The 22,974-nt window shown below is 46.8% G+C and overlaps 1 long non-coding RNA gene across 1 annotated transcript; it reads right to left on the bottom strand.

The window, feature by feature from the left end:
- Positions 1 to 93: 93 nt before the first annotated feature.
- Positions 94 to 22,955, bottom strand: LOC140850339 (uncharacterized). Its single transcript, XR_012132996.1, has 2 exons — positions 22,825 to 22,955; positions 94 to 12,070 (listed from the first exon to the last, which is right to left on the bottom strand). It is a non-coding gene; the product is annotated as an uncharacterized lncRNA (long non-coding RNA).
- Between the last annotated feature and the right edge of the window lie 19 nt (positions 22,956 to 22,974).

The following is a 22,974-nucleotide window of genomic DNA, read 5'->3' as shown; positions in this document are numbered from 1 at the left end:
CCCCCCTCTCCGCTCCCCACCTCCTGTTTGCCCAGATGTCTCCTGTTTGCCAGAGAAAAGGGGAGAGAAAAGAGCAGACTCGGAGCCTGGAAGTTTTATCTTCTTTTTTAATAAAATGAATAAAGTATGAAATGAGTTGGTGTGAAATATTCTTGCAGCTCTAGTTATTTTGGGGGAGCCGTGGAGGGGAGTTCAGGGTCAGGCTGACATGGAAAGTGCACAGATCTGGCCACATATTGGCTGCAGGTGGCTGAGAACATAAACATGAAGGTGGCCCTCCTTTTTGGTTCCAAGAGTGGGGGCTGGGTGGTCAGTGGGTCTCCTGTCTTCTCACTTACCTCAGGTAAAGGAGATGCTTGATCTGCAAGGAATGTTTGAAATGTATATGCTTATCAAAGCCAATTGACTTATAACAAGGTCTTATAGTCTTTTAGCTGCTTAGTCAACACATTTTTATCGAGCACCTACTGAATGGCAGGTTCTATTCTGGTCACTGGAGATTTAGTGAGGAAGGAGAACACAACTTTGCAAGGATGTGAAACCACCTCTGGTGCAGGTGCCTAGTTAGTGTACCAAGGTCTCAAAAACACTCTTTCTTAATGCGCTTAGGGCCACGAAACCTATAGAACAGGGTTTCTAGATAAAATACAGGATGTTTAAATTTTAATTCCAAGTAAACCAAAAATGTTGTTCATTCTGAGCATGTTCTAAATATTGCATGGGACATACTTACACTAAATAATTATTTGTTGTTTATTTGAGGTTCCAATTTAACTAGTTGTTCTGTAATTTTATTTGCTGACTCTTGCAACTCTACTTTAGAAAAATGATATAAATCAGTGGGGGTAGTATCTCAATCTTAGATGTTAAATACTTTAAATTTGGAGGAAGGCAACCAGAACACAACCTTGTACTAAGTCCTTTTACCTGTGTTATTTGACTTAGCCCTCACTACCCCTGCATGAAACAGGTGCTGTTGGCACCCTCATTTTGCCTATGAGTAGATGGAAGCTTGCGGAGGTTAAAGTGACTTGCCCAAGGCCACCCAGCCTAGGCCATTCCACAGCACCCCAAGGCCAAGTGGATGGTTATCTTTGCAGTGTTCTTATTTTCCTAGCTTGCCCTGGCTTCTCTCAACTTCTTCCCCCTCTTTCCACAAACTTTCAAGGGGAGATTCACTCCCGTCAGATCAATGTCACTGCCCTAATGAAAACCACCACCCGAGCCCACGAAGGACAAGATCTGTTGAACCCTAATGAGAATGGTTCCGATTATGCAAAAAGCAACCTCATGGTTATTCTAATGTTACAAGTAAATATAAAACATTTAGAAATAGTTGGCTTGGGCTGTTTTTTTCAAGTACAGATGTCTGACTCCTTGCCAGTTTATTATTAAAAATGCTACGGTGGTTTGGGTACAAAGATTGCTGTAAAAATAAAAGCTGATCCACTCAGAGCCCTGGTTTTGACTTTGGGGGGAAAGTCAGCAGCAGAGAGACCAAAGCAGAGGGTGGCTGATGGTGGGTCTAAAGAGGGTACCCCAACATTCATAGCTCAGCCCCTTCCTGTCACACTCTGCAGGATCTGCCTGTTGTACCTCAAATCCCCATCTTCTCTTCTCCCTCGCTGGTTTCTTCCAGCTCTCTGAGCATTTGCTCTTGCTGTGTAACCCCTTACTCCCCATTGCTCGGCACGTGGCCAGCTCCTTCTCAGCCTCCCTCCTTCAGGCCTTTCCTGACCAGCTTCTGTACCGGGCTGGACCCACTCCTGCCTCCAGTTACTCTTTATCATGTCATTTGGCTTATTGTCTTTGTTTCCCTCATAAAGCACTGAAATTAGCTGATGAGCTTTTTGTTTTTCCAACCAGAAAATAAACCTCATGAAGATAGGACCCTCTCAGTTTCATTTACTTTATTCCCAGCACATAAACAATGCTAAGGCACATAGTAGTCACTCAATTAATGTTTGATGAACAAATGAATGCATTTACCAAAGCCCCTGAATCTTGCATAGTTATATATGAGCCCATGGGTCAGAAGGAAAGTGGCAGCTTCCACACATTTTAATCAACTCATGGAAAACACAGCAACTTGGGAGAATCTAAAACTCCCGTGAGCAATGTGTTGAGGCCAGCAAGAATTTCCAGGATAGTGCTCCCAATCTCAGCAATGGAAGCACTGTACCTTCCTCTAGCTGTTGCCTAGTAATGGAAGAAAAAGTGTAAAAGATAATAGAAGATTGAGGGGTTCAAGTGTACCACCATCAACATTGTCACCCGAACTATCTTCCCAGTCTGCGTAAATGTGCTGATGTGATGAGAACAATTTTGGGGCATGGAGAGGGAACGCTCCCTGGAGGCTCTACTCTGTAGTTGGCACTTACGTCTCCTCACACACTTGCTTCAATCACCCTTCCTCAGTTTCTTCTTATGCCTCTTTTTATGGAGCCTGCATTCCATTGGTTCTGAATTATTTGTCCTGTGCCTCATTCCCTGCATGTTTTCCCATGCCCACCCCTTAACTCTCAGTGTGCCCTTACCCTAGAATGCCTTCCCCATCTGTGCAGATCCAAAGCCTACTGGCTGTGCAGGGCCTGTTTCAATCTTTCATCACATCTGCTGCTATCCGGCAGTGACCTTTCCCTCTTCTGAATGCCCTCAGCTTTTTCTCTTTTCCTAAACAATGTTCGACTTGATCTCAAGCTTGACTTCAAGTCCCTTAAAGGCCAGAGCTGTGCCTCTCTTCTGTGTCCTCCCCTGCCACTAACATAGTCATTTTCATGGTTAATGTGTTAGTGACATTTCCTGGACACACGGCACCTGAGGTCATTAGTTCAGGGAAGAATGGGGCAGTATGCTTCTCAGAGTCCATAACTTTATCTTCCCCTTTCCAAAGACAGGAGGGAGAAGAGATGTGCCTTATAGAACAAGCAATCTAAGCCACTGTCTACAGGACCCTACGTGTCCAGATGAATGGTCCAGAAAACAGACTGAACTTTCCCCTTTGCCATTCAGATGTTTTCCTGGTGGGTGGCCGAAAGCCTGAAACAGCTGAATTCCTGGGCACTCTACAAACCTTTCCCATTCCCAACTTTCCCAAATGTTTTATTCCGAAACTCTGTCCAAACAGAAAAATCCCTAAAGAAACTCAAGTGCTAATACTGAACACATGAGTCTGAGAACCAGAGATCTGAGTGGAAACAAATACCCTGTTTCTGCCAGGTAAATGTTGTCAAATATATGAACATGCAGATCTATTTATCTCCAGTGGGTTGTAAACAGAGCATGCATCTCACAGGGGTCCAAAGTCACATGCAAAAAGATAGTAACCGATTTTGGAGAATCGCACACATATTAGGCCAGGGATCCTCCCTTTCAGCATGATCCAGGAGATTTGAAAATGTTCTGCAAGCAATGTGGTTTTAAAATGAAGCCCAGTACAAGCTTTTGATCTATATAGGATATTATGTGTGCATGTGCGACCCTAATGAATCAACAGGCTAAATTTAAACATTCTCCTCCCATACAGAATCTGGATTTATTAGTTTTGTTTTGGGACATGCACATATACATGCACATCTTTTGAGTTTTCTACATATATGACACGTGGAGAGATGAGGTAGGAGTCCTGTGATCTTTCAAAGGCTAACACACAAGTGTGGCCCTGACAGCTTTGAGGCCAGTGTCATATTTTCAACAAGTGATCACTGTTAGAGGGTGAACTAGTAAAAATGTTTCCCTGAACTCATCATGAATTGCAACAGGAGGAAACACTCCATCACTGAAAAGTGACACTAATGTATTCTATTAGATTTGCTTATCATGTTAAAGAGCATATTAAAAAGAAATGTTTGGAAAAGGGATGCCATAACGTCGTATGATGGATTGAGAATTCCTAATTTGGAAAAAATGTGCTAAGACAACATGATTGATGTGAGTGACCTACTTTATTTTATAAGAAAGCATGAGTTGCCTCGGGCTCATTGGTACACATATTTGGAAAAAGTTGTTTTTTTTCCACATTAAGTTTTTATTAACATTTTCAAAAGAGCAGAAACACCATAGAAGGATCTAAGTTGTGACTTGTCAATACAGATGTGTTTGCAGTCATTTGCTGCTTAGAAAAATTTATCCCCTTGCTGGAAGGGTTTCTGAATTAGGAGTTTCTTGACAAGTGAATGAACACCTGATGGGGAGAAATATGACACCTTTTTCAATTGATAAAAAATGACAGAGAAGGGGCGTTTTTATTTAAAGCACAAATGGGTCCTCTGCTATTTGTACGTAGCAATCTCATAGAATGATTAACATTTCATGGAGCCCCCTGGCTACCTTCCTGCTTCAGATGCAAACGAGATCGTGGCTGAGTTAACCATTTCATTTCTCCTTTAGAAGTTGGAGCCCAAAGCCTAGGCTGCCCATCATCAAACGAAGCTGCTTGGTCTGGAAGTAAGGAACTCTTGGGTTTATCCCAGGAAACAGAAGGAAAACTGTGCAGGTTCCAATAGAGGGTTGGTGGTTGACAAAATACTGTTACCATTAAAATAATGTTACCAGTGAGTTTAAGAACTTAAGAAATGCTGTGCTATAATGTTTACTGAAGAAAGTGGGATATGAAAGAGAAATACATGTTAAAAGGTGGGGGTAGGAGAATAAATTGGCACAGCTTTCTGGAGAGTCATTTGTCAACTTGTTACCAAAGTCTTAGACTTCTGCATGCCTCTGGACCCAGAAATTCCACTTCTAGAAATTTCTCCTAAAGATATAATCATGAATATTCACCAAGATTGAGATAATAAGATGTTCACTAGAGATTTATAATATTAAAAAATGTTTTTTTTAACTCACCTAAATGTTTGAAGTTAGGGGATTACTGAAATAAATTCACACATTTAATAGAGCTGTTAAAATGATAGTGTAGAATAATAACATGGATAAAAGGTTTGTAATATTTTATTAAGTAGGAAAAGTGGGTTAGAAAACATGCATATTATGCTGTTTAAATAACTCTGTACACATGCTACTTAAGTCTTAGACATATACATATGTCTGCCTCAGTAGACATATGTATAATATTATATATATTATGATACTATGTAAGTACAGTGTGTGTATATATGTATACATGTATATAATATATACAATATATGTATATATATTTTTTATTGGAAAAGCATTGATCAGAATGGTAAGAATGATATTTTCTAAAGTGTAGATTTTATAGGTATTGTCTTTTTTCTTTTATATGTTTGCATTTTCTACAATAGACATGTTTTTACTTAGGTAATAAATAAAGCAGTTATTAAATGGAAAATCTAGGAGACTCAACTGATTACTTAATAGCAACAATAAAAGAGTTTGCAAGTATTCCCAGACACAGTTTTCTCACATAATAGTAATAACAAGTTAAAAATATAAAATGAAAAATTATTCCATTCACTATGGCAAAACAAAAAACAGCATAAATCACCCACAAACTGAAAATATAATGAAATGCAAGGAATATCTGAGACCTGTTTAGAAGCAAATATTCAAGTATGTCAAAAAATACATAAACAAAGGAAATTACTGTATTTCCATCTGTGATGACTATTGTGAAGATTTCATTTCTCCCCCAAATTAGCTTACAAATGTTTTTAAATTTAACAAAATTTCTCATTAAATGAACTGGCAAATTGACTCTAAATAATATCTAGGAGAATAGAAAATATTTGTAAAAGAAGAAAAATGAGAGAAGGATTTGCCCTCTTGGATTTTACAAGATATTACGAAGTTAGAGTAATTAAGCAGTGTGATAATGTAGGAATATCAAATACATAACTTAATAAAATAGAACATATAATAGAATAAAATAGGTTAATGGAATAAGGTGTATATATGGGAATCTAGTATGTGGCAAAGATTATATTTCTTGCTAGAGGAGAAAGGCTAGATTGCTCCATCACTGGTGTTGAAATAATTAGCTAACCATTAGGAGGCCAAAAAAAGTGGGTTTCCACTTCATAGAAAAAAATTCCAAGTGTATTAAAGATGCAAATATTTTAAAAGTTGTAAAAGGTACAAAAGAAACTAAATATAAGTGATTCCTGAATCTTGGGAACAAGAAAGGCCTTTCTTGAAAAGAGAGAAACTTCAAAATCCGAAAAGGAAAAAACAATTTTACCTGCTTAAATATTTCAACCTTTGGTCTGAGAAACACACACTATAAACAGATGACGAACTAAGGAGAAAATGTAACCTGTATGGCAAGCAGTCAAATTTTACTGTATAAAGTGCTCTTTTTGGGTAAGGAAAAACCATCATTCCAATAAAAAGTTGGGAAGGCACAAGTAAGGTTTTTTTTTTTAAGAGAAGTTCAACCTCACAAATTATCAGTTTAAAATTAGAAGAAAATAATATTTCCATTCATTACTATCAAAGTTTTAAAAGGGAATGGTAATATTCAATGTATTGAGGATTTGGAGAAATATTCTTGAACTAGTAATTTCATTTCAGGGAGTTTATCCTGTAGAAAAGGTCGCAAAATGGTCCAAGAGAGATGCTGGAATACTCTACAGCTGGTTAAAGGAAGAAAGATGGATAGGCAGACAGAGGGAAAGTCCAAGAGACAATGTGTCTTTGTGATCCCAATTTCTGTCTAGGAAGCATACATAGCTATTTGCATACTGAGAAGAATTTTCATAGCAGACTGTCAATGGTAGTAGGATGGGGAGGCACCTTTAGTGGCTTTTTTCCTCTCATGTCACATCTACAGTTTTTATGATCAGGTGTCACTTTTATAATAAAAAAAACAATGCACATCTGACAGCTGTGCGCAGAGGAGTGAGGTGATTTGCCCAAAGTTGACAGCATGTGAGGGACAGAGGCGCTGACTCCTGACGCCCAGGTTCCCACTACCCCAGCCCACTCACTCAGTCAGAGTCCCTCCCCCAAAGGAGCTCAGAAGCTCCCTGAAAACACCACTTGTCGTCCTCTGTTGGGCACACAAGGCATTGGGTCAACGGGTTTCAGAGCACGGCCAAAGCCTGGTAAGTGGTGGAGCCTGTCCAGCCCCACCTCTAAGGGCTGCTCCGTGAGGGCCAGTACCAGCTTGACCACTTGCCCCGAGAAGGAAATCTCTGAGGGAATCTGCAATTTGTGGAAGACCCCCTCCAGCCCATGAATGGTGAGCAGGCCAGGTATCCCTTCTGCTACCCCCAAGACTGCTCCTGGCACTCCTTACGCTGGGAAACCTCACAAAGCTGTGTGGCAGAGGGTCTTCCCAGTGGGGTGGGAACATAGAGGGGGGAGAGCAGGGGCTTTACATGGCTTCAAAATGTACATCAGCTTGTATTTGAAAATGCTTTTAATTTACTTTTCTATTCATTACCTCCTTTGATCTCCAGAATCATCTGAAGTAAGAATCATCATGATGATTATTCCCATTTTACAGAGGAAACAACTGAGGCTCAGGAGGGTGAACCATTGACCTGATCACACAGCAAAGAGCTATGAGAGTATGAGAGGTTGGGGCAGCTTTGGGTTTAATTCTCTGCATCTGCGACACTGCCTTTTGTCTCCTGGGAAAACACCTACCCAGCCTCAGCCCATGGAAGCAAGTTGCCCTTGCTCCAGATTGGCCTTGACCAAGGGCATTGTGGGGTTTTCTGCACAGTCTTGGACTTGCCCAAGGTCACAGAGAGAGACAACGGAAGATACTTGGGCAGGATGCATGAGCTGGTTTTCAGAGACCAGCCAAAGCTAAGGTCAGCTCACCAGGCTCTGGAACCAGGAGGACCATATTGTGAGCCTCCCACTGCATATCAGAAGCCCCACACTGGCTCCGCCAAACCTCCATCACTGCTGGGAGAAGCATGATGCTCTCATCATGAAGTCATATCTATTGCAGAGGTCCTTGAGGCTACTTAACAGTGAAATAACCACATGTGTCTCAGAACTGGGGGATCAAGGATTTCTATCCAACATGCCATGATGCTCTTAAAAAAGGTTTCATTATAAATTGCAGGTAGGGTGGGGATAGACAAGATTTTTGAGCCACGACACTGTTTTTTAATTCCACCTTTGTTTTGGCATCATCTCATAGACATATTAAAATAACATTAAAGGAGATTAAAAGAGGAACAATTGTTATGCATAATCATATTCCTATAATGCATTTGTATCCACATGCATGTGTCTCACTGTTCAATTACACAAGCCATCCATGAATACACTCATTGTCAGAAAGGAAACAATTAAGAAGTATAAATGCCCCCTCAGTAAAAGTGCCCCATCCACACCATTGCTCCACCAGTCCCCCCACTCTTCCCCTGAAGCAACACAGTTGTCAGTTGTGTATCTTTTCAGAATGTTTCTATGAGAGCTTACATTTAAGTATATACATGTAACTATATGTTAGCATGTGAACAAAATACACAAACAGATAGTGTTTGTTTTAAACATGGATGGGATCATATCATGTATTGTTCTGGAACTTGCTTCCCCCGCCCGCCCCCCATGACAGATTTTGGAGAGCTTCCCACAATACTACATATACATGGCTACTTCAATCTTTTTAATAGTGACAGTTTTCTGTAGTACGGACATATCATGACTTTTTTTTACCAGTCCCCCACCAAGGGACACTTTCATTATTTCCAATTTTTCAATATTTCCAACAGTGACTACATACAGCCTTTCAGCCCTAAGCTTTCTGCCTCTCTTACTGATGAGTCTTTTTATTCATGTTAACAAACTGTCCTGCTGAGAACTGTTGGCTCCACGAGAGCAGAGATTTTGTCTGTTTTCTTCACTGCCATGTCCTCACTGCCCAGACAACGCCTGCTCAGCAAAGTGCATGATAAACATGTGTTGAATGAAAAATTGACCAGTAAGGGGAAGGCATAGCTGAAAACCATTTTAACTACTTTTCTAAAGCCTGTATCTTACAAAAGCATTTTTACTTCCTTATCACATTCTGTCCTCAGATCAACTGTGTGAGGTCAGTAGATCTTGCATTACCATTACCCTGACTTACTGACGAGGATAGGATCAGGAAGAAAAAACACAGGAGGTTTTATAACTGGTCACATTAAATAATAGTTATCTTTCCCCAACTAATTCTTGAAGACAAGGACATGATTTATTAAGTCTTTCAACCCTGTTAATTGCAGGTCATTGGCAAAGCTGCTTATAAATGGTAAATGCACAATACTGGTTGAATGAACAAATGATCCCCAAATACTTTAAGTATATGATTTTAAGTGGTCCCATACTTCTGAGGGCACAGGGCCTCCAAACCCACTCTGCTTTCCAGACAGCAACCAAGCTATCCAGGGCCCAATTCACCATCTGGTGGCTGCTGTGGGGAGTGGCCTTTTCTTTCTTCCCTAGTGCTGGGGGCTGTGCTTTTTCTCCCCTCACTACTAAGTCAAATCTACTTCTTACAAACTTGCTCCTAGTTTACATGTCTTCTCAATGTTCTGTCCTGTTCTCTTTGGAATTACAAATCTTGCCTATCTCTACTCCCTTTAAATAATTTGAGGGTCAAAATCAAGCAGTCACCTCCAGTTGTGACTGAGAAGACCACTGTAATGCTCTGATAGAAGTGGAAAGGGAAGACATAACTTTGAAATAGAATCAGATCTAGGGCCAATGTCCTTCCAAGTACCCCATGGCCCCCCTAGTCTCTCTGCAGGTCTTCATCTCCTTCCTTATCCCATCTACTCTCCATCAACTCTCCCTGCTTCAAAGTGTGTTTTCCTCTTGCCAACTAGCACTCACTTGCCTTTTTCTCTTTTGTTCAATTAGAAGATACTCCATCATAACACCTATAAGGTTTATTACTGCACTGATTTACTTACAAAACATCCTCCTCCACTGGACAGCAAGCAGCTTGAGAGAAGGTATCATGAGATTTTTCATTTTTGAAACCCAAATGCCAGCAAGCACCTGGGAGAGAGAAGGTACGTTTTTGAAAGAGAAAGAAAAATAGATACTGCTTTCCTCCTGCTTTTTGTTTTTCATGGCACACAAACACTATAACTCCATATATTTATATTCCTACTAAGCCCAAAATTCTGTATGTTATGAGTAGGCATTTGATAGATGTTGGAGAGGAGAAACTCAGAACCTTGACTATAGTTTATAACATTATTTCCATGAGGAACAACATTCTGAGTCCCAGACAGTGATTAAGAAAGAAAGTTTTGGAACATAATCTGTTTGAAAGTGAAGGCTTTTGATCTTCCTGACTCAAGAACAGATTCTTGTTGGTCTCTAAGGGCCCCCCCCCATCAGGATACACAGGGCCTCATTATAAACATAGAGGAGACACAGGATCAAAGAAGAGTCTGATAGATGGTGGCCCCGAGAAAGACCTGAAGATTGCATTACCATTTTAAAGGTCCAGCCTTCTTGGGTTTACTGGGAGAGGCTGGTATATGGGGGAGGCAAGCCTGTTATCCCCCTTTAAAACTCCCCTCACTACCAGGTATTGGGTGTGGCTTGTCTTAGCTCAGCAGTTCATGCATTTTAGCCCAGTAGCTTCCCTCTTCTCTGCTGTCTACCTGGCTCTTTTGCTATAATATATTTGCCCAAGATTCTTTCTTTTCTTGAGGCATAAAATTTACAGCAAAACATACAGGTCTTAAGTTCAATGAGCTTTGACTTAAGTTCAATGAGCTTTGACAACTGTATACATCTGTTACCTTTGCCCCCATCAAGGTAAGAGTGTTTCTAGCACTTCAGAAAGTTCCCTTGAATCCTTTCCAGTCAACCTTTTCCCAGAAGCAACCACTGTTCTTTCTGAATTCTACCTCCAGTTACGAACTCTATATAAACAGAATGACATAGCCTTTCTTTCCTTTATTTACTAAACAACAACAAAAATGTGTAGACATAATCTAATTTCTTTTCCAAGATATTAAAAGTTAACATCCCCAAATATTTGACAGTAGTGGTCTCTGCCTAAGGGGGTGGTAAGTGGTAGTTTCTTCTTCACACATTCTGGTCTAGTATAAAAAAATACACACAACTTTATAATGATGAAGAAAAATAAAGCTTTTTTTATGGGATTAGGAGGACATAGCTCTTGTGGAGAGGTGAATAAGAGAGGTTCAGAGTAAGTATGGGATGAAATCCTGGCTGTCTGGAGGCTGGGAACAGCCTTCCCTGTCAAGGTTCTTGATGGCAGGGGACTTGGTGCACCACCTCGAGTTATTTTCTGTCTGGATTCTTGGTTATCCCTTTGGATATAGAACCACTTGACAAAAGGATTCCTCTTACCTCAAACTCTTCCTCTTGGTTCTTATCAAATAGAAAACATTGTCTCAAGCAAGGGTTAAAAATTCTATTAAAATTATGAAACTCACACATGTATATACTTTAAACCATTGGATACACATTTAAGTTTTAGTGGTGCACATAAGGTAAAAGGTTATAGAGCAAAACATGTAATTGTCAATAAAACCTACACACTTAATCTCTGACTATCATTTGCACACTGAAAAGGGGCAACTCCTTGTTCTGTTTCCTTGATGACCTGGCCACACAGATGGGTGCTACATGGAGAAAGAATGAGCATAAGAGAGGCATAAATGATGAGAAAGTTTTGAATCCAAAATAATATTTGCAGGACCACTTAAAACAAAGAGAAAACAACCTAGCAATCCCACAACAGAATGCAAGGCCTAACTCTGATGGTTAAATGGTCCCATATGTGGTGTCTGCAGAGCCGGGAGGCTTGGAATGGGCCAGCCCGGGCCAGTGCCAGGGCTCTGCACAAACTGGCTAGGCCGAGAACGAGTTGTTCAACCTCCCAGAGCCCGTTTCTGCCTCTCTAGTTGGGGCAATGATGGCAGTGTCCTTCTCACTGCGTTGGTGGGAGAGACGACTGAAGTAAGGTATGAGCGAGCTCTCTGTAAACCATACCTGCTTTCTGTGGGCCAACTGTTGGTTGTCTCTTCTGGACCTGGAAAAAATATTCTGGAGAGAATGTGGGATCCAGGTTCTGTAACCTATGGTCCTTGGCTTTTTGGAGGATTCAGAACAAAGTGTTAGCTCTCTCTTCAGCCTATAGATCTCAACATCCTCACTGGGGATAAGGAGGGCATTTTGATAGGGAATCAGACATAAGGGAGAAAAAAAGTTGTTAGGAGTCAGACAGACCTCGGTTGGAAGCCAGAGACTCTCATTTACTCGTTGTGTGTGTGTGTGTGTGTATGTGACCTTGGGTAAACCACTTAACATTTCAGAGCTTCAAACAGACTTTGAACACTTCAGTGGACTGCTGGAGGACTGGCTGAGAGAGGTCCTTGTGATAGGTGCTTAGCACAGTACCTGTAGAGGCACCATCAGTGATAGAAATGGACTGTCTCTCCTGCCAGATGCCCTGAGAACAAATGAGGACAAGCAAATGCTTGTTCCCAGCACACCTGAGCAGTGGTTCCTTAAACCAGGATCATGGGGGCTCAGAGCAAGGGGCAGAAGTATGGAACTCTGATGCTTCCACAATTAGAAAAAGTTTTCCAGCGCACTGGGCATGGGCAAGATGGATCACCCGGAGGGAGAAAATACTGCAGACGGGCCAGATGAGTCAAAGCCCATCTGGGGGAGACCCACATTCACACGGTTGGCCCTGTGATCCACGCTTCATCTGGAAGGCTTGGCATCCTGTGCGTGTTCAGACGCCTCCCCACCCAGCCACGTTGGGAGACTGCAGCCACTGGGGAGGGGGAAGGCTGAGTTGTTCTATTTTTAGTAACATGAAGACTTTCTCCCACTTCTACTCCCTAGCTCATCCTACATACCCCTTAGCCCTGTCAGGGACAGAGCTGAGAGGCCACAGCCTGCCTGTTTGACATTTGCCAAAACCTTTCCCCAGAGCTGGGGACTGGAGCCTATCAGAGGTGGGGCCTGGCTTTTGCTGAACTCGGGGTTTTGCCGGAAGTGGGAAGCCCAAGTCTCTTGGTCAGGTTTTAGCCAAGTTTCATTGTTTTGTTCAGCAAGACCTTCACCAGTTAGCCATTCCGGGAGGGATTGCTTTTAAGAAATACACAGCCCACCGCTCATTGGTAGTCTCTGCCCCTCTTCCCCCTTCCATAAGCCTTTCCTGCCCTCCATCCCCAATTTCTCCTCCCTGCCTCCCGGCCTCCGAAGTAGGCCCTCCCCCCATTTCCTGTTTATCCCACTGTAAAGTTAGGGCGTTCTCATTTATGAAGCTTTAGTAGCCATACTTGACTCTCATTGTCTCCCCCACCCCATTTCCCTCCATAAACTGGATCCCTTGTGTGGTTCTTGCCTTTTAAAGAGGGCAATAACGTGCGGCCAAGTGAGATGCCGACTCTCTTTTCCTCGGGCCCACTTGGCCCCTGTCTTCCTCAGAGAGCTCTCGACTACCTGCTTATTTTCGCTTTTAATCAGTATTAGAAGCGGCTAGTGGTTGCAAGCACCTGCTCTGCAGGCGCTCCGAGCCACGAGCAGCTGTCCCTTGCGCGGGCTGGGCAGGGCGGCGGCGAGCTCGGCAGGGACCCGAGTGAGCCTCAGCCGGGCTGCGCGTCCGCGCCCGGGCGAGGCCCGAGCCGGCAGCCCCGCGTCTGGAGCCCAGAACCCTGGGGAAGGGCCTCCGCTGCTCGCCAGGACGCCTCACCGAGCATATGCTGCAGTCCCCAAATTCATTTTTAATTCATGACATCAGTTTAGGGATCATCGGAGCCTCTGAGCAGCCTCTCTCAAAACCAAAACCACCACGACAAGGCAAGCGAGGAGAGGAGGCGGCCGCCGGGTTCAGAACGTTGTCTGCTCTGTCTCCAGGGAAGGAGCACTTGGAACACCACTTTGCAGAGGGGACCTGCCGTCCCTTACCGCAGTTACCTACGTCCCGCCTCTCCCCGGCGCTGAAATTGGACCCTGGGATATTTGTTACAAAGACATAGCTGGTGTCAAAGTGGTTTCAACTAGTACTTTATAACGTCACGTTGAACGATCGAACATGTACTTGCACGGAAACTAAGGACTCCCCAAATACTTTTACACACACATATGCAATAATTATATGGATTATTACTTACATACCCACAGCTGTATACAACAGAAAATACATCACGTATGTATTGTATGCGTTAGTATGCGTGAATCTAATAAATATAAGAACTAGATGTTAAATATATGTTAAACAGTTCATAATATGATGAAACCACATAATACATATTATAAGCTAAATAATATATAATACGAACCGACCATATATATGCTATATTATAGATCACATTTATTCCGTTCAACGTCATCCTCTGACGTATCCATGGGTCTGGAGCTCGGTATCACCCAAGCACCGGCTCAGTACAGGAAGCCTGAGGAAGGAGGCACACAACGGTTGTTCGAATGCTGGTGTCACCACCACCAGTGCTTGCACCATCCCAGTTCCCCAAATGCCCACGTGTCTTCGGATGGATGTAAAGATTCCAAATGACCAGCTCCCTTTTGGAGTAATGGAGTTAGCAGATGATCTCTTATAGAGGTCAGACTCCAATGAGCTTTGCGGGGTAGACACACATTTCGTAAATACACTGGAGGGCATTCTTCTCCACGTTCACGGCAAGCCCTGAGCATTTGGCACTTGGTCCAGAAAGCGTAAGTCTAAGTGTTCTGTCTCAGACACAGAAGACAACTTAAAGTGTCATTTTCCAACGTAGGCATTTAGAGGCAATTTGGAAATTGAAACGAATCTTCATATGCAAGACTTGAACGTTCCAGAGGCCCTTTAAAGCTGCGGTTAGAAAGGCAGTTAAGAAACCCGCGGACGGGATGCAAGGAGAGATTCAAAGCAGAGCAAAACGCAGTTAGAAATTTGATATTAACCGCGTACTCGAAAGTAATGCAGCTTAATGATAATTGCTGCGTGTGTTTACTCTTCTCGTGCAGAGCAACCAGGAGAAGCGCTTTGACAGAGGAGTTACCCTAAAGGGTAAACAGGGGGAAAATTTCTCAGAGGCCAACTCCGGCTTGCTGGCAAGCTAAAACCGCGTATATGGGAATTAGTTTTTCTCTAGAGTTACCTAGAAGCGGGACCTCAAAATAAATTGGATGACGGGGATGTGTGTTAAACGGGGGCAGTCTCGGTGGTAACGCGCAGTGTCCTTCTCAGCTGCCCCCGGAACCCGAGACCCCCTCGCGACCCCCGTTCCCGGGTCAAAGGACCAGGACCAGGCTCGGAGCTCCTGCCTGCCGGCCGTCTGGGGCCCTGCGGCGCGCCGCCGCGCAGAGCTGCTTTTATTTGCAGTCTCTTTAACGCTCCATTTCTGTTTCTCTTCCCTCCAGGCGCCCTGCGGCGGAGTGTTAGACAAGCCCTTCGGTTTGTGGGCTCCCACCTCAGAGTCAATATTATCTCGGATGGGCACAATAGACTGGAATGAAAAGCTAATATTGAACCAACGAGGTCCTTGCCCGCGCCGCCGCGGTGCCACCCTTTGTTGCGCAGCCCGGGCAAGCCACGGGCGGCCCCGCTAAGCGGAGGGCAGCTGCGGCGGGCCCCTCCGGGTACTGGCCAGGGTAGGCAGAGGATACAAGGCACCTAGCGCGGAGGCCTCCTGCAGGCCCCTGAAGGTCCTCCCGGGGTCCACTCTCAGCCTCTCCTCCAGCCGCCAGGAACTGGGCGCGAAGCCCAGGGCTCGCGGGGCCTCAGAAGGAAATGGGGCGTCCGGCATATCCCAGCGCCCAGACGCCGCCGAGCGGACGCAAAAAGGCGAGCGTGGCCTGTGTGTCCAACCTCCTGGCGCTGGGAGCCAGCGAATGTGAGGGTGTCAGGGGAGGCGAGCAGTTGCGGGGCCTAACTAGAAGGCTCTTTCCGCTCGCCCTACGGCCGTCTGGCCGCTGCGGCCCCGCGTAAATTAAAGGCCGTCAGGGCCAGGCTATGGAAGTGGGGGGGGATCTCCCCAGGAGGAGGAGAGGTCAGACTCTCTGTGGGCCCCATTGGAAACTCCCAGCCCCTGTCCACTGGCTGGTTCCACCCAGGCTGGGCAGAGTTTGGGAGGGAGAAGCCCCTGGAAAAGGGGCTTTCGGGCCGCCTCGATGGCTGCGAGGGTGCTGGGGCCGCACCTCGGTTTTCTGTCTGCCGGTGCAGGTGCCGCTCTCTGAGCACCCCCGGAGGTTTCGGGCAGCTTTGGGTCGCCTACAAGAACGAGAGGGAGCGAAGCTCACGGAGTCTCGGCGGCAGCTCCGAGCGCGCGGGCCACTCAGCACCACCGCAATGGCTCTTCCGCTCATTGGCCACAGTGAGGCCGCCGAGAGCGCTCTCCCGTTCTAAATCCGGGGCTTGAGTTGCAGAAGACCCGGCAAGAAGAAAGTACGCGTGGGGAGAGGCCTGAGGCCAGGAAAAGCGGCCTGGAGGACAATGGTGAGCAAGTGGGTTCCAGACAAACACCGGAATTACACTACGTGGAGCCTGCTGGATGAGCCTAGCAACACGCAGAGGTTTGTGCGCCCAGGTTCGCCTGCAAGGGCTTTTCGCTGCCTTTTCTCATTGGCTTGTATACCAGTGTCTGGCGACAATGAGTCGGGGTGGAGGTGGAGACGTGTCACGGCCCCTCTTGTCACCACCGCATGCACAGTTAGGAGGTGAGAATACTTTGGGTAACCACTCTGAGCCTCGGTTTTCTCACCTGGAAAATGGGTATTATAGCTCCTTGCACACCAGATCTTAAGGTTCACTGGCATAACTATGAGCAAACAGGCTTTTAAACGCTAAAACTTAATACAGGTAAGAAGAATCGTTCTGTCTTCCCCCCATACTCCCCAGGTTCCAAGAAGGGCTACAGCTTCCAAGAGAGAAAGCTTCCAGTTTCTTTTGGCAAATGATCATGATCATCTTTGTCAACCCTAGCCCAGTTCGCAGAGTCCAGAAAATGGGGAGGTAATGACAGAAGAGACAAGTCCCTCAAAGAGTCTGGTGGGACGTCACAGTTTCAGGAACTCTCCCTAGGTTGGAAGGTGGATTGCTAGCAGGCCAAGAACTCCTTAAAGGATTGGACCCCAAGTTACAGGGGCAGCCGCAGGTGGTGAAAGCAGAGTCGCAAACGAAGAAATTCTGGAGAAGGAAGCAGAGGAATCAGATGTGCCCCCCACCTCCCATTATGGTCCTATGTCCAGCCATCTTGTTCAACCTCAGGGAATATCTGGCAACGGTCATTGTCTTTGTGGAGCAATGGAGCCGCAGCATTGGGGACAGTTGGAAGGAAGTGTGACTGTATGGGTGGGTGAGTTCAGGGAGACGTAATGTCTCCACCCCTCTTCCTGCACTTGCCCGAATAATAGCGCCCATGTTCCTTTATCCTGTGTCCCTGTCTGTGTCTGTCAGTGGGTCCATCACCTATCCTAACATAGCATTAGATTTTCATTTGCAGGCAGTTGAAAGAGAAAGAAACTGGGACCTCATTTGATTCTGTTCCCTTGCTTTCAATAGTAAATCAGGGCAGACTGTGTGTTGCGGGGTTGACGAGTTTCAACCTGATGAAAGAAAACTTGACGGTCAGGTCCGGCGTGTGGCTCCACGTCTCAGTGCGGAGTTTCTGGCTCTGAAATGTTGGATCTCTTAATGCCTGGGTCTCAAGAAACCCAAGAGCTCACAGACTCCTGCTATCGACAGGGCAGCCTGTTTTCAGCAGCCGCCATTGACAGCAGAGGCTGGTACCAGGGTCCCAGTCTGCTTCCAAGGGGCTTGCTCTCTCAGATGGACTCTGAACAGTTATGTGGAGGATGCCGCACGGGTTCCACGGCCTCACCCCCACCAGAGGAGCTAGGCTGCCCGGGACAGATGGCGTCCTTGCGCTCAAGAAGGAAAGGGTGGGTCACCCAGGCCCGCCGAGGCAGCCCAATCTTGCTGGCGATCAGTCAGTACCTCCGCAGTAACCACGACCCCTGTCTCGGGGAGTCCCTGGCCGGCCACGAGGGGGCGCGAAGCGGGGATAACCTCACCCCGCGACCCCAGCTCTTCCGACTCCACGCCAGGAGGAGCCCGCGCTAGCCATCATGGGCCCCTTCTCTGAGCCGCTGTAGTCGGGCCACAGGATTTGGGACCTCAGGCTTGGAGTTACGAAAGCATCTGAGCCGTAGCTGGCCACAGTTCTGGCATCGGTGATCACGACGCCTCGTTCTTTTTAGAGCAGAACCGTTCCGCGCTTTCTTTTACCGTTCGGAAGGGGGCCCGCCTTCTAGGGGAGCTGGATTTCTAGCACGGATGGAGAACTCTGAAGCGGAAAGCTGGAGCTGGTGGAGGCAAAAGGGACGCATTTCAAGAAGTCCTTTCTCCCCTGCAGCTAGTGAGCCACCTTAGACCTCCTCTCCTGGACAGACTGAGGTTGCGGCTAGAGCTTGGCAGTGGGGCGCAAGTCCAGGCACGGGGCTCAGGTGCTAGGAGGGTATCCCGCCAGCGCCCAGCCTTTGCCACTAGGCGCCGCTGCACGCACGCGGATCCCAGACCCCAGCCGCCTCGCGGGCCCAGAGCGCGGCCTCCAGGGAAGACGCCAGAAAGGGATTTGCCATAATAAAAAATTTTAAGTGTTTTAAAGGTATTGGTTCTTTTTGTTTAACTACTGCTGCTCTACGTGTTGGGAGAGGCCGGGTGACTGGGAATCACAATGGATTGGAGAAACTCTTCGGCCGGCCCCGAGGTCTCTAACCCGGAGCACGTTTGGTTTCCCTAGGGTCCGGGAAACGGTTCACCCTTCGCTGTTGCGGCGCTTCCCGCGCTGCCTGGACGGCCTGCGGTGTGGGTTCACCGTAGTTCACAGGTAGTCGCCGCGGCTTGGATGTGGCCGAGTGGCCTGGGCTGTACCAGGCCACCGCCTAACAATAATATTTGATGAACGGTAACTATGCCAAGTATTAGCTCACATACTCCTCCTAACAACTTGTTATATTGATATTTCCTTTTCACGGATCGGAAAATCAAGGTTCACGAAGATAGTCACACAAGTAGTGATAATGACCCCAGTCAGCACCTGGGCACCTACTTTGGGTTGCGGGAGACTAGGCCACCCCGCCCGCTCCCACCCCTCCCGTAGTGCACTGGCCTAGGAGGAGCTGGGGAACTGCACAGCTCTGCTGTTTGCTCCTCAGAAGATAGGGGGCGTGGCGGCCAACAGAGCAGATGGTCACCCGACAGTCCCAGAAATCTATTCCCTTTGATACCTCTCACTAGCCAGGAATCCAGGCCTTTCTCATCTCAACACCCCTCTAGGGAAGTCCCCGGCCTTTTGAGGAGCATGGGGGAATCTCCAGGCTGGAGTGTGGGACCTGCTTATGTTTGTACAACTGTATTATTCAGTCTTGAAGTCCAGCAACAAGCCCTGGAGGTGGGCAGGTAATAATAACAGCAATATCAAGGGCAGGGGCTAACTTTTATTACAGCTCATGAAGTGCTGGACACTTTGCTTGGCTTATCTTGTTGGATGACCCCCGGGGGCCAAGATAACTATTATTTATCTCCATTTCACAGAAGAGATAACTGAGGCACAGAGAGGTTAGGTAATTTGTCCAAGGTCATCCAGGCCTGACTCGATTTGGGGAGGGCGGTTATTAAGGTATAACTTATGTAAAGTGAAAATCACCCTCTTACTGTACAGTTCTTTGAGTTTTGAAAAATGCATACAAGGAAGTAGAAGGTGCTATCATTCCTCAAAGCAGACCCCGATCCTACTCTCAACTGCCTCCCAGGCAGCATTGGATGTGCGTTTACAAATGAGAAAATGGAGTTCAGGAGAGGTTGTGGTGTTTGCCCAAGATCGCTCCGTGATAGATGCGAGATTCAAACCTTCATCATATGTCTGCTAGCAGCTGCCTACAGAGTGTAGATTCCTGAATCTACACAGCCCAACCCGCTGCGGCTTGGCGGGTGGGGAAAGGGAGCCCCTTGCTCTAAGATGGAGCCTCAAAAATCCCCCCACCTCCCACTGCACGCTCCCACACTTGACCAAACACCCACCGTTGAAGGGCAGCTAGGGAACAAAGGCTGGATTCTGCAAGGCAGAAGCCACGAGTAAAGTGAGTGGCAGCCACCGGGTCCCAGGAGAGTGGGCTAGAGGTGGTTTAGGGTCTAAGACCTGGCCAGAGTGCCCAGAGTTCTGGCGCACCTCCACCCACCAGCCTGATTAATGAATTACTCTCCTAGTTAATTCCCCCGCACGTCGGGGCTGGGCAGTGCGAACCTTCCAGAGCTCCTCAGGCCTGGGCGCATGAATTAGCATAGATTACCCAGCTTCCAGGGCTCTGTGCATCCCCGGACTCTGACAACCCGCTTCTCTCCCTGCTGGAGGCCTGAGCAATGCTAGCGACCCACCACACACGGGGCAGAGGAACTGGCATGCCGTACTTCTGCCAGCCTTGCTCACCTGCTGACAAGTAGCGCCCCTGGGACAAACCTGGCTATCTCAAGGCAGTCTGCAAGAGGCAGGTGACCCCTTAAGGATGATGCATTACTAGAGACCAAGCTTGGAGCACACTGGACCCCTCTGCCCCTGCCAAATGTCCCTGCCTCTGGCAGGAGGCTGAGGGGTGTGGGTTTCAAACTGTTACTGATTTCCCTGGGACACTCTCTGGACAGGTCTTGGCCCAAGCGGGGAAAGGGCCTAAGGGGGTACAATACCTTAGCACTCTGCCTGAGACTTTTAAAAAAGGCAAACACCCTCACCTCACCTCCCATACAGTGACCGGATTCCCTTTGCCCTCGAGGTCATCTATTCTCATAACCCCCAGCCATACTAACATATATTAACTAATACTAACAGTGCAATAAATGGTCATTTCCTGCTCTGCAGGGAAGGCAGGACCTGTAGTGCCCCCAGTTTTCCACCTCCAGCCTAAGGGGAGTTTGGAGAACATGGCCAGAGGGAGAGCCTGACCCACCAGCTCTCCCGGAGAGCCTTCCACAGAGAAGGAAGCCCTTTCCCTCTGGCTCCAGAATCTGGAATCTATAGCCTACTTAAATGGAGTGTTTCTTTCCAGCTTTAGAACTGGAAGGCTGACTCTCTACCTCCACTCCAGGCTTCTTGATTGGCACAGCCAAGAGACCTGCACATTTCCCAGTGGCTTTAGGCTCCCTGGAGGCCTGTGCAGGGTGAGATTTGTGTTCCTACAGCCTAATTGAAGGGGGGATGTCTTAGCTGTAGATAATATTTGGGGGGTGATAGTCCAGGCCCCAGGGAGATGCATCTTCAAATTACCCCACCTCAAGAGTGTGAATCAAAAACCCTGTATCCTTGAGCCTGGTAAAAAGGCTGTGGGTGCCTCAAAGCCAAGACCAGGACAACCTGCTATGGATGAATACCCAGCCACAACCCCTGCCCAGACCTGTTGTCAGAGGTCTGCAGCCTGAGGGAGGAGCAGGTGTTACCAGCATTAGGGCAAAACTGAGTCCACATCTGTCTTGTATGTGAATGTGCGTATGTGAATGTGCGTATGTGTGATATTCTGGGAAGGTTGGTGGGGGCGGCACAGATGATCTCTGTTGGCTTCTCACTAAGATCAGGTGCCCAGACAACCCCAGAAAACAATCCTCTAACTTCTCTCTTGCTTGGACAGTTTTCCAAAAGGGTTTTTTGGACACTCCTTCCCCCAAAACAAGCTATTCCTGGAATAAAGAAGTTGAGAAATTGACAGGAAAGTAAATATACAGCCGATGAAACCAGAGAGGGTCAGAGGAGACCCCCAGAGCAGAGAGAAGGTAGCTGGGGAGCATGTCCTAAGATTCAGGACTCTTCAGTGGTGAATCTGGTGGCACTGCAGCCAGAGAAGGCACAGGACTTTGCTCTTCTCCCTCCTCCCAATCGACTTTTCCTGGTCTCACGGCAACCTAGTCATCAAACATAGGCATTTCTCCGTCCTTAAGAGAAATGGCATGGGCCTCCAAGTAATAGATTTAAAAGACGCCAGATTTTTTTTTATCATTAATTGTAAACGTGCAAAATACCTGCTGGTACTTCACTTTAGAAGAATGTAATTGGCAAAAAGAGAGAAAAAAAGAGGAAAAAAGAGGCGGCTGATGAATAGATAATAGATCTTTAACCACCAATAAACAGAGAGCAGCGCCAGCAGCCTGGGGGATGTGATCATAATTATGCTGCTGCGTGAGCCAATGGGGACGATGGAACTCGGCCCTAAAATCATCCCAAAACCGAAGGCGAACTCGAAAATGCGGACACGGCCTGGAACCGGAAAGGAGATCTGCAGTCCCTAGTTGCAAGCCCTTCTAGGCAACCCGCCCCTGGGACTACAGACGGTAGAATATTAATAGAAATAATAATAATAACAACAACAGAAATGATAATAACAATGACAACACTAACAAAATAATAACGACAACGTAACGATAATAGTAGCACTACATTTAGCCTCTCCTCTCACCGGACTGACGGTCCCAGATACTACAGAAGGAATTGTTTTAGGGGAAAGTGAGCACCGTCCCAGACAGAAAAAGCGGTAGCCTATGGGGCTGGTTGAAGCCCACAGCCCGGCACGGTCCTCAACTCCCATTTCAGTTTGCAAACGAACGAGCCCGGGTCAAGGATCGCGAACGCAGGACCTGGGCCCTCGAGGCGACGCGCGGTTGGAGGATCGCGTCCTCCTCACCCGCCCCACCCCTCGGCCCAGGCTCGCTCCTCACCTTGAAAACATCCCGGAATTTTGCTGGGGGTGGGAACTAGTGTAACCGAACGGCTTCCTCACCCAGAACCAACCCCTGCCCTCTTACCCTCGCGGTGCTCCCGGGGCGATCCCAGATCCCCGTACGCGGGGGGGGGGGTACCCAAGGCGGAACGCTAGGCAAGAGGAATCTGGGTGTCGGTGTCTCTGTCCTACCAGCTCGGGCTCAGCAGGCTCGGGATCCGGGGGCCGCAGAGGAGGCAGCGCTGGCCGGGCCGGGGACTCTGCAGGGATCGGGGTACCCCGGAGGGAATGGTAGTGGTAGAGGAGGAGGCGGTAGCTGAGGGGGGAGTAGGTGGGGAAAGA

This window comes from Manis javanica, chromosome 7 (assembly GCF_040802235.1).
Source record: "Manis javanica isolate MJ-LG chromosome 7, MJ_LKY, whole genome shotgun sequence".
In the NCBI taxonomy this organism is placed as follows: domain Eukaryota; kingdom Metazoa; phylum Chordata; class Mammalia; order Pholidota; family Manidae; genus Manis; species Manis javanica.
The sequence above is the reverse complement of the archived record's forward strand: the minus strand, read 5'-3'. Positions and strand labels throughout refer to the sequence as shown.